At 34.2% G+C, this 11,812-nt stretch overlaps 1 non-coding gene across 1 annotated transcript; it reads left to right on the forward strand.

The window, feature by feature from the left end:
* Nucleotides 1-3,615: 3,615 nt before the first annotated feature.
* LOC121225863 (small nucleolar RNA R71) lies at nucleotides 3,616-3,722 on the forward strand. The gene has a single exon (XR_005923767.1). It is a non-coding gene; the product is annotated as a small nucleolar RNA R71 (small nucleolar RNA).
* The last annotated feature ends 8,090 nt before the right edge of the window (nucleotides 3,723-11,812 follow it).

Consider the following 11,812-nt stretch of genomic DNA (forward strand, 5'->3'; position numbering starts at 1 on the left):
TGAAAAGGAAGCCTTTTTCAAAACAAAATGGTCTTTGGACTATGTTTTTCAAATATTTTTCTTTAGTCATTTTTTTGAAAAAGGTTTTCGTAAGTAAGGATTTAGAGGAAGATGGTGTATTACGAACCATTATGAGAATGGAATGTGAACTATGAGAAAATTATTGAGAAGCTTACAGTGATGAAGGTGAAGAACTAACAGAGGAAAGTGACAAAGGTAAGAACTAGGGATAACTTTGAAGGAAAAATTAATTATCTAAGTTCAGATAGTGAGAGAAAATATAACTGATACGAGCTCGTTTCAGAGTTGTTGACGAGTCATATTGATGCCTGATCGAAATTACGAAGTATCGATTTAGGAGTTTTAAGACAAAGGTTTCAAGAGTAAAATTTGGTAAGACAACGGTGTTACGGTAGGTTTATGAATTTTAGTATCAAATTGGGATAATGGTAAAGAAAGGATGGATGTTTATTTGAAAACAAGAATGAACCCTTAATAGAGATTAAGGACCTGGGCTTAAGTCGTTTTCAAAGAAGGAGAAAGGTAACTTGTTTAAAAATCGAGACCCTCTATTTAGCAAAATAGGGGCCTTCGGTATTGTTTTGAATGCCACACCTATTGGTGATAAGTTCAAAAAAAGTCAGATTGACGCCACTAGTTAAGATAAGTCAATTTGAGCTTTGAAAAATTAGGAGAGTGAATTAACTCACCAAAGAAATATACATTCATTTAAGAATTGGCCAAAAGTTCTTACATAAACAAAATGAACAACTATTTATAGCACAAGAACCAAATTAAATTAAACTAATTTTTAGCTAGAAATAATTTAAAACATAATATAAACACATTAATTAACATTTAGACAAATTAAATAAGAACTTAGCAAGACAAATTAAATTCGACTATAACCAGACATAATTAAAACATGTAATAATCTAAGATAAGTTTAATTGAACTAAGACTTAATTAATTCGGCTAAGACAAGGCAAATTAAACACATGTAATAACTAAGACAAGTTTATAAGCTGTAGTAATATTTGAATTTAAAATGTTCCAAAATTCCAGCAGCCAAATTAATTAGCCAAATGAAATTCGGCCTCCCAAAAATTGTAAGTAATAGGGTCATCCCTGAGCTCCTTGTTATTATCTCTCCATGTTCGATCCACCAAGGCTAAAATAGCATCTTTAAATTGTTTGGAAAGAGCACGTGTGGTCGGACCACTAGGAAACTTAATGGCTTCTTGGTCGGTCTCCTTTTTGGTCGTAGGCGAGCTCATATCAATAACAGTGACGTGGTTAGAAAGATTTACCTAACACAGCACAGGAGTAAATTGAGCGGGAATCAGAAAAGTAATAGTAAGATTATTAAACAAAATTGCATAAAAGAAGTAGGCATTGATTTCAAATTATTTTTACTCTGGTAAAAAGAATCTGTAACAAATGGAAATAAACAAATAAATAAACTTATTGGGTAACAAGTAAAACTAAAATAAACAAAGAAAAGTTTTGTAAAAGAACAATTATTAAGTATTTCAAAGAGAAATAATATTTTTGTCGCGCATTATAGGAGCTCCAAAATAATGTTTCAGGCGTTGACCATTAACTTTGAAAGTGGATCATGTTTTTCCATCTTTAATGTCGATAGCTCCCGACTTTGAATGGTCCAAAGCATCTCGACTTCAATTTGCCTAGAAATAGTTTAAGCCTAGAATTGAAGAGCATGACTTGTTGTCCGGGTACAAATTGCTGGGGAAAAATTTCCTTGTCATGCCAGTGCTTTGTCTTTTCTTTGTACAGTCTCACATTCTCATAGACTTGAGCTCGAAATTCAACCATCTCTTTAAGCTTCAGTAAGCGATGATTGGTAGTAGCACCCCAATCCATGTTTATTTACTTGATTGCCCAAAATGCTTTGTGTTCTAGCTCAACTGGCAAATGATATGTTTTACCATAGACAAGCTTGAAAGGTGGCATTCCCAACAGTGTCTTAAAAGCTGTGTAATAAGCCCACAGGTCTTAATCCAACCTCACTGACTAATCCTTGCGAATGGGATTGACAAATTTCTCCAAAATTTGCTTGATTTATCTAATGGAAATTTTAGCTTGTCCATTTACTTGTGGGTGGTATGCCGTGGCAATTTTATGTTTAACCTCATATCTGTTAAGAGCGTTGGCAACTAATCTATAGTCAAAATGTGAACCTTCATCACTAATTAAGGCACGAGGGGTACCAAACTTGGTAAAAATATTTGTATGCAGGAATCTCAGAACTGATTTGGCATTATTTGTAGGTAAAGCTACAACTGCAACACATTTAGAGACATAATCCACAGTGATAAGAATGTAGATTTTTCTCTAGGATGGTGGAAATGGACCCATAAAGTCAATTCCCCAAACAATAAATAATTCCACCTCTAAATTATTTTGTAGCGGCATTTCGTGTCTCCTTTATAAGTTACTCGTTCTTTGACAGCGATCACATATTTGACAGAACTCATGAGAATCTTTAAACATGGTGGGCCAATAGAAACTAGATTGTGGATCTGTAATTGCTTCAAGACCTCCAAAACTTTCTTGAATTGAGTATCTTGTTTCGACTTTTGGAAACACTGGGGAAAAAGTGGCGGTGGCCTTCCTTTCATTTGTTGAGGTTGCTTTGCCATGGAATTTGTATTGGCTTCGCAAGATGAATTTGCATCTGTATGCTTTAGTTTACTCCCATATTTTTTTGTTTGTTCCACTACTAACTCGAAAGTTTTGCTTTGTGGAACTTTTGAACTTTCCTCTTCAATAAAGGCATTAGTCACGACTCTTAGTAGCTGAGTGTCATTCTGAAGTGTTATGGCCTTACATTGTTCCTTTCGTTGAGATCGAGAACTTTCTGCATCACTAGGCAATGCTCCTTGTTGCCTGGAACTTAATGCAATGGCAATTTGTCCCACTTGATTTTCAAGAGCCCTTAAGGAAGTTGCGTGGCATTGAATATTTACATTATTCTTATCCATATACTCCTTCAATAAAGCTTCCATATTTGATGTTGAAGATGACCAATTTTGTTACACATTTTGCTGCGACATTGGTTGACTGTATCTAGGTGGTACACCAGCCACAATCTGTAGATTAACATTACTGGCATTTCACATTCCCTGATTACTCCAGCTGAAATTTGGATGTTGTTTCCACCTTGGGTTGTAGGTGTTGGAGTAAGGATTGTTGTTGCTACAATTAAAATTCCCCATGTAATATGCAGAGGCAGGATTGGGTGGGTATTTATATAAAACATGATCTTCTCCACAGTATTCACATGCTAATTATACAACCTTCATCTCCTGCACTGCAGAGGGTCTTTTTAGAGTTTTGATCATATTTTTTAAGGATGATATCTGAGCTATTAACGATGTGATTACATTATGTTCCATTGGTCTAGCAACTCTTCTACCAGTAGCAACTCTGGAAGTAGGGTATTGATAATGATTATTTTCTATTATTTCCAGAATTTCGTATGCTTCATTGTAGGATTTGTCGAGAAATGTTCCATTAGCAAATGCATCCACCATCATTCGGTTGTAAGCATTTAATCCATTGTAGAACATTCCCATCTGTGTCCAATGCTGAAAACCATGCATCGGGCATTTTCTAATTAGCTCCTTGAAACGTTCCCAAGCTTCATATAATGTCTCATCTTCAAAATGCCTGAACAATGTAATGTCGTTCTTCAGCTTGGCATTCATGTTGGGAGAATTTTACCTAAGCAAAAATCTTTGACACGGTTCATTCCAAGATGCCACCATACCTGATTATAACATATTCAACCATTATATGGCACAATCTCGCAATGAATAAGGGAACAATTTTAATCTAAGGGCATTATCAAGAACACCTTACTGCCTGAATGAATCACAGACTTCAAGAAAAAGTCTCAAATGCAATCCGGGATCTTTAGTAGGTAGGCCACTAAACTGCCCTACCGTCTGCATCATTTGAAACATTACTACTTTTAATTCAAAGTGTTGAGCTTGAATATGTGGCCTAAAATTCCTAGATTTAGATCATCCAAAATAGGCACTACATGTTCTCTAATGGGTCTGTCTCTGTCATCTATAATTCGAGGAATATCAACATTCCTTTCATTTTAGAGTACTTGATCTTCTCTATTTGGATCATTTCTAATTCTCTCCATTTGTCTTAACTCTTATCTTCTTCGCCTTATTATCCTTTCCATTTCAGGATCAAAACAATGTTATGTATCCTCTTGAATACTTCTTCTCATGCACTAATACAAACCTGAAAAATCAAATAAAATACTAACTAATTGTTATAACAAGTATAACAATAATAATAAATCAATTTTTCAGCAATGTTGTCGATCCTTGCTACGGTGCCAAAAACTTGTTACGTGTAAAATAACTAATGCAATTGTGCAAGTGTACACATTATTCAAGCAATAAAGTGATAAGTAAGTGTTGTCTCCACAGGGATCAGAATTTGGTAAGAAATTGAATATGTTATTATAATACTGTTAATTATACTAAAATATCAAGAAATAATCTTAGAGTGAATAAGAAACTAGAATAATGAATTACTAAAATTAAATGATAAAAAACAAAGAATTTATATGGCAAGTAAAATGATGTGGCAATTCCGAGAGAATATCAAGAATATTTCTATTGTGGAATGAATAAGGTTGGATATTCAGGAGAATGTTCATATCAAGATAATGTCATGGCAAAATATTGTCTAATCTACTGCTTAAATATTCGCTACTGTGACCTGCCTCTTCTGATAGCTAGATCCTAAGCTAAAAATCTAAGTTCATGTATGTTTACAGAACTTGGGGTTAATAACTGCAATGAATGCCCTCTCTGTACAACTTGCAACATCTATGTCTAGAGTGCTATTGATGTGATCTTGCCCATGATGTTAGATGTCGAACCCATGGAGCTGCCATAGGGCCAATTACTCGAGCCCATGCCAAGAGGTTTCAAGAAGCTGTGGCAAGCTATGTTGCTCAAGTTTGGATTAAAGGAATGGCCGAACATCGAGTGGCTAGCTCAAGTAGCTCGATGTGAACTTTTCGACAAGCTGACTTAGCTTATGCTAGCTCAAGGGAGCTCAATTCGGCACTTAGCTAGCTCATTGAGATAGATTGAAATTTATTTAATTTCTTGCATTTAAAGTTGCTGGAATAAATTTATTAAGTTAGTTAATTAGTTAAATTTCAGCTCAAATAAATTAATTTTTTTTAAATATGTCTAAATTCTGGACATCTTAATTCAAATATTAATATGTTTTAATTAGTACATGTGTTTAATGTGTCTTAAGATATTACATATTTTTAATATGTTCTAGCCGAATTAATGTACAGGATTTAATGTGTCTCAGCTACTGAATTTTAATGAGTGATAAATATGCCTTGACCGAATTTATTTGGTGTTCTTTTCAGCTGAATCAGCTAGCTTCATGGCAAAAGAAAGCATTAAAGAAGAAAACATGCATTTGGCTAATGCATGGGATGGCATTAAGGAGCAGCTGCCTCTTGCTTTTAGCTGGCTTTTCGTGAAGCTCAATGGACCCCAAGCTGACCGTCCAGCTCTTCAAGGCGGTAACTTAAGATGTTCATATTGCTGGAGGTTCTTTTCACATTGAGTGGCTGATTAGTTTTGTGCATTCACACCTATTGGACCATTCATATTCGGCATTCACACTTGAGGACCATTGAACTGTCCAAGCTGCTCATTTAAAATGCAAGACTATTTCACTCTACCACGCAGCTCAATTAAGGTGCATTTAGCCTCTTTGACCGAACCAAGACACCTCATTTAGCTCTTCATCACTTCAATTAATGTCCAGCTAAATGGACTCTATCTAGAAGCTATCCATTTGTGTTTTCCATCCTAGAAACTTCCCAAGGACGTTCTAAGAAGCTTCATGGAAATTTCCAGCTCTTTTTTTTTAATTTTGTTGACCATTCAGCATCTTTATTTGTCCATTCGGCTACTCTAAGATTAGGCTATAAATATGTTGATACGATCTCAACCCAGGATGTTTCTATTGAGCTACCACAAGGGCCTATAACTAGGTCACGAGATAAAAACTTTAAAGAAGCTTTGGCAAGCTATGTGGATCAAGTTTGGAGAGAACACGAAGCTGGTTCCATTCTTCATGAAAGGAGTAACCCAATAGGCGTAACTTGCAATTTATTGCAAGTTGAACTGAAATTTTAATGAGCTTATCTTTAGTTAAATAATTGAGTTGTTGATCATTTAATCAACTCATCTTAGTTTAATTAATAAGTATTTTTTTGTTGAACTTTAATTAATAAGTGTTGCTCTTAATTAATCTAGTTTCTAGAATTATTTATTGAAGCATAAGTTAAGTTTATTTAATTTTGCTTCTTAAATTAACTAGTTGCTGGAATAGTTAATTCGTGAGTTTAGTTTATTTATTTAAGTGAAGTATTTATTGTTTACATGTTTAATTAGTGTTTAATAAGTTTAATAAGTTCATTTTAATGTTTTAATTGCAGGAGTTTCTTCAGCTCACAACCATTACATTACAAAGCTGTTACAAACTTAAATAAAGTGACCTTTCAAGTGCTAACTGATCACAAATGAAGTAGTTGTTACAAAGGGAGTTAATTCACCATTGAAGGACGTTTTAAAAGGCATTTTATACCCTTTAAATTCGGTAGCAACTCTTTAGCTTCCTGCTGATTGTTTTTTTTCTTTTAAAAAGAATAAATTCAGCATTCAAAACTTCTTTAATGAGATGATGTCCATTCGGCTACCCATGGGACAACTCAAGAGACAATTTCAAGCTTTCATGAACATTCATTCAGCTAAATTGAAGAGAATTCAATGTGGAAGTTACTTGTTTCAAGAATATCAAGAGTTTTGATCTTTAATCAGTTTTTCTTAATCAGCACATTAAGTGGATGTTTGTGACTTTTTAGCTACCTTATTTTAGCACTATAAATATGTGTATTTAGATTTTGTAAAGGACTTTTTTGATCAATTGGAATGAAACTCTGTTTATTTGGTGAGAATTATTTTTCTCCAATTTTGTACGAAGACTTGTTGGCTTATCTACAAAGCTAGTGGCGTCAACCCGTTCTTTGTTTTATCCTGAACTTATCACTTTACCAAGTGTGGCGTTCGAACCCTCTACCGAGGTTCCTTTCTTTTTAGATAATGGGTCGAGGTTTTTGTTTGAATTTCTTCTATCCATCTCATTAAATGAATAAGTGTTGGGTCAACACTTATTAGTGTTGGTTCTTACTTGTTTCTTGAGCCTATTGTCTTTCCATCATTTTTCCATAACCGAACACATCCATTTAGCCATTTTCTGAACCTTGTTTTAAAACAATATTGAGCCTATTTCACCAATTCTGCTTACTAGCTATTCATTTGTTCCTTACTTCATCATAGACGATCGGGCAACATAAATACGACTCGACTCAACACCGAGGCGGATTGTATCATATGTGTTAACAATCACTTTGTAAGGACTTTTGAACCTTTTATGAATTCTTTTTACTTTGTGAGATTGTTTTCAACTCTCATTGTTCTCCAAAGACTTGCCTGACTTATCAAGTAACCCTTGTGGCATCAACCCATCTTTGTTATTCCGAACTTATCACTTTTACCCAAAGTGTGGCGTTCAACTTATACTGAGGTTCCTATCATCTTTGATAGTGGGTCGAGGTCTTATTCATCGACTTACCATTCCATCAACACTTTTTCAACCGAAGTATTCATCTAAGTCTTGGGTTAACACACCTTTATTGTGTTAGTTCGGTCTTGAATCCTTAGCCAAATTCCATTCATCAATTCTTGAAACATTCCATAACCTCATTGAACTTATTCAAGCCTAAATCTTTTCTTTCTTAACCTATTCTCAAAAGCTTTCAACTTACTCAATTCACGATCGGGTAAATCGTTACGAGTCAATTCTTAACCGAGGTGAGTGCGTATTAGCTATGAATATTCTGTTGAGTATTCGCTTGCATCAAACGATTCAATATCTAATATTCTTAACCTTTTTAAAATTAAAAACACCTAACAACACAACATACATTCAACTATGTCTAGAGCTTAAAGATGATAAATCATTCACCCAAACAACTCCAACCCAGAAAGGATTTAGTTCATTGGTGGAAAAGTAAACATCAAAATAGAATCATTCATCAACATTTCTCAATTAATTTTGAATCACAAAAAATTCAATCTAGAAAAATAAAGCCAAAACTATAGGAAGTTAATTCCACACTCCAACTTCTCTTTAACTTTTGGTTGTACTTGAATCCAGGAATGATTTCTTTTCTCCTTCCTCACGTCTGTATTCTGCTCTCTTCTAAGCTATTACCCTTTCTTTCTTTGAAATTCTCCAATGGAGTTCTTCTTGCACGAAGAGAGAGAATTACTATCACTATCCCATTTCTCACGCTAATTCTCATCTCCTCCTTTTCTCTCTCTTTTTATTAGGTAGTTCCATCCCATCTCAGCACACATTTCACATTCCTCTTTTCAGGTTGGTTTTTCTGGTACACTACTAGCTAGCTAAGACTGACATGGCTAGAGTCCCGAAATTGCCATGGCAATTCTGTTGGCAATCAATCTTACCAATTGCCGTGGCAATATTTCACTTCCTTTATTTTCTTTTTGCATCCTCTTAATCCTCTTCTTCTACCTACACTTGTTTTCACACAAAAGCGCACCTTTCCTCCCCAAGTGATAAATGTAATAAATAATGGACAATGTAGCACAGTCCAAGCTTTATTATGCAATGTTCTAAAATTATCCTAGAAATGTAGATATATTTACTTCATTTCAGACAATTAATTCCATCTAGAGGCCTAAAATATAACTCTTTTATAAAGTTATCAAAATACGATTAGGAGGGGTACTGTTTTTGATAGATTGACTTGTAATTATTTTATTGAGGTTTTTAAGAGGAAGTTTATGGGCAAGCAGTACATGGAAGCTCGTAGCTAGAATTTCTAGATCTTGTTAAAGGTAATCTAACAGTGGCTGATTATGAGGCAGAGTTTGTATGACTTAGTTAGTACGCACCTGAGATGGTTCTTTTTTAGAGGGACTATTGTAAAAGGTTTCATTTTTGTCTTAATCATGAGATTCGAATTTACCTAGTAGCTTAGAATGTGGAGATGTTCGAAGCTTTAGTTGAGAAAGCCAAAGTTGTTAAGGAGACTTTGGTTGAACTGCCTCATTCTGTAGTCACTGAAATTGGTAAGAGAACTTCTGATAGTGTATCTGATGACTGCCTAATAGAAGGAATGATACGTAGGGTTCCGATAGGAGTGCACAACATGAGATTCGACCAAGTCAGTCTAAGCAAGATAGTGTTATAGTTAGTACTAGTGATTAGATTGGTGGTTCTAGATGGTTGTTTTGTCTGCATTTTGAGCTTAAGCATCCTTGAGAGTGTCATAAGTTGACAAGTAGATGTTTTAAGTGTGGTTCAAAAAAAATTTCTTAGGGATTACCCAAATAGAGTTGAGGGTTCGTAAACTTAGATTTTGGCACCTACTTCCATGCTTGCTAAAGGTCATGGTCATGGTAGAAGTAATGGGAGGTCGGTTGGGTAGTGAATTGTTACTCATACTAGTGTTAGACCAGTTAAGTCTAGAGGTCCAGCTCGAGTTTATGCTATTAGGGAACCATAGGATCAAGATTTGAACGTCGAGATTGAGGGTATTCTTGCCTTGTAATAAATTTTTTTTATTCTCGTTGATAGATTTAGGTTCTATACATTTGTAAATTTTAAGTGAATTAGCTAATAAGTAGAGAATTCTGATAGAGATTGGTGAATTAGGAAAAATGGTTACGATTTCTTTAGAGGAGAGTGTCATAGTGAATAAAGGAAACTGTTAGCAAATTTACTGTAGAATAACTTTATGGTATTGAATAGGACCATTAAGAAAAGTAGTAGAAAGTTAGAGAGAATAAGAATCAGAGCACTTAGCGAAAGTGTGATAGTTAGATGAAAAGTAGAAATAGCATATTTTGTGTATAAGCAAGTAGCGTGTCAACAGGGAATTTTGAGGACGAAGTTCTTGTTAAAGGGCGAGATTTGTAACACCCCAAAATATGGCCTAGGAGTTTTAGGGGTATTTTAGGAATTTTAGCCTTAGAATGTTTGGAATTTTACAACATGGCTTATTGGTAATGTTTTTTAATATGGTTTTTAGAAAATTAAATAAATTTTGGAAAATGAGTTTTAAATATCTTTAATTTTTAAAATAGGATTGATTTGTAAAAGATTCAAAACTTGGAGTTTTTATGAAGCAAACTGCCCAGAACTTTAAATTGAACATAAAAACCCCCATGCTACAACCTTATTTTCAAGATAGTTCTTCCCCCTTTGCTTATGTCGTTTATTACTCTCCCAAGTCTCTTCTACTTGATTTTAATCTCTAATTCCTAATTCTCTTTGAATCCTATCACCCTTGAGCCTTAAACCTCCATTTAAACCCAAAAAATCACCCAAAAACTTCATCATCTACATCATCTTCTCCAAACGTGGGTTTTAAATGATATCTAGTCCCTTAAAATTAGATTTGTAGCATTAAAGCTCGTTTCTCTTCCATCCAAGGTAACCATTCAAATTTCTATGAGTTTTAAATGATATCTAGTCCCTTAAAATAAATTTGTAGCATTTGAAACACACGTTTTCAATAAAAGCTGAAAATTGGGTCTTTAATGATGAATTTTGGGTTTATGGATAAAAACGTGGTTTTGAGGTATTTTTCAAATTACTTTTAACATATTAGAAGGTTTTTAAACTTACTTTGAAGTTTCGCTAAAGATTTCCTAAGTTTCAATAAATTTTCAGAAAAAAAGTTATAAAATATGTCGAAAAAGTGAATACTATGAATTGCGTATTCTGTTATAGGTTAAAGGCTGGGAATTAATCATAGGTGAATTATAAGATGAACAGAATTGGTTTTAGGCGAAAATATTAAGTATAGATCAAGATATTTGAATTTTAAGTTTGTCGTGCTAAAGGTTTTGGTTAGAAAAGATTGTAGCTTAGGCTTATGTTTATGGCTTTTTGAGGTGAGTTATTAACTAATTGTTAATTGAATATACGCGTGGTTTGTCTTGTTGAAGTGTTGGAGTTGATAGGACCTTCAACGAGTAGAGATAAAGGAAAAGGAAAGCTGGTTTAATCTTTCAGTTTTTCAACAAAAGCGAATATTTCGGTGAGTGTTTTGGGATCGCTACTCATAGATGATTCATTGTGTAATTGGGAATTTAGAGGTAGCCTAAACCTCTACTCTAAATTTTAAGTGTAAGTGTTCTCACACCTATGATTAAATGTGAAATATGTTTACTTGTAAATTTGTGAAATTGTTGAATCATGAACATATATGAGATGTTATGATATATGCTATAAGCTTGTGATGACCATTGTGAAAGTGAATATGAGGGTATGTTATTCATTGCATGTGACAGTAAATAAGTGGATATGTTGTCATGCCATATGATAGAGATTATATTGTGCTACTAATGTGAATATGTAGTGAATATGTGCGGAAAATTGGTAAGTAAATATGTGATAATAATGTGGATATTTTGGCCTTGTGACCTTTTGAGACTGTTGGATATAATTGGCATACCATAGGGTTGTGAGTACTAACCTTTGTGTTGTGATATATGTGGGGCATTGAGGCCCAAGTATAGTTTCAGATATATAAAGTAATGTGAGCTATATGCTTCACTTATGGGACATGTTCGACTCCTTGAGTCATTATGGTGTGTTGGAGATCTGCTTATCAAATGTGTAGTGA

The sequence above is a fragment of the Gossypium hirsutum genome, chromosome D13 (assembly GCF_007990345.1).
Source record: "Gossypium hirsutum isolate 1008001.06 chromosome D13, Gossypium_hirsutum_v2.1, whole genome shotgun sequence".
Lineage (NCBI taxonomy): Eukaryota > Viridiplantae > Streptophyta > Magnoliopsida > Malvales > Malvaceae > Gossypium > Gossypium hirsutum.